The following is a 677-nucleotide window of genomic DNA, read 5'->3' on the forward strand; positions in this document are numbered from 1 at the left end:
CATAGTGTTTCATTTTTATACCATCATTTACTCAAGTTGTTTTAAACCTGAATTAGTTTATTTCGTCTGTTGAACATAAAAGTTATTTTTGAAGAATGTGGGTAACCAAGCAGTTGCTGGTCCACAGTGACTTCCTTGGTATTTTTTTCCTACTGTCAAAGTCAGTGTGAACCAGCTACTGTTTGGTTACTCACATTCTTCAGAATATTTTCTTTTGTGTTCAGCACAAGAAAGAAATTAATACAGGTTTAGGACAAAATGTGAGTGAGTAAATAATGAAAGAAACTGAATTTTTGGGGTGAACTATCCCTTTAATGACAGTCGGCAGCATGTTTAGTAGCTACGGTCCCTTTAAGAGCTGCACGCGTTTTTCTCTCAACTGTTTACTTTCATTTTAGACATAACCAACTGTGTTTATATGTAAACATTGTGTGTTTTTGACAATATTAGCCGCGAAATCAATCAGACGCGAAAGACAACTTAGTCCAATAATCAGGCGCTTTTCGACAGGCTCTCAGTGCGAGCGCGCTTCATGAGTATGCGCTAAGAAAAAGCGCATGCAGAACAGCACTTGAATTAAATGTTTAACCGGTATGGCTTTAAAGCAGATGCAAATAATGCAGTTTTGTGATTGCGCATAAGTGCAGTGTCCCGTGAGAGTAACTCTACCGCTGAGC

General features: G+C 38.3%; 1 protein-coding gene across 1 annotated transcript in view; it reads right to left on the reverse strand.

The window, feature by feature from the left end:
• Positions 1–677, reverse strand: part of LOC107683508 (protein AF-9-like) — a 54,198-nt gene that overhangs the window by 21,707 nt on the left and 31,814 nt on the right. The gene's annotated exons all lie outside the window — the stretch shown is intronic.

Source organism: Sinocyclocheilus anshuiensis, unplaced genomic scaffold (genome assembly GCF_001515605.1).
Source record: "Sinocyclocheilus anshuiensis isolate Anshui unplaced genomic scaffold, SAMN03320099.WGS_v1.1 scaffold874, whole genome shotgun sequence".
NCBI classification, from domain to species: domain Eukaryota; kingdom Metazoa; phylum Chordata; class Actinopteri; order Cypriniformes; family Cyprinidae; genus Sinocyclocheilus; species Sinocyclocheilus anshuiensis.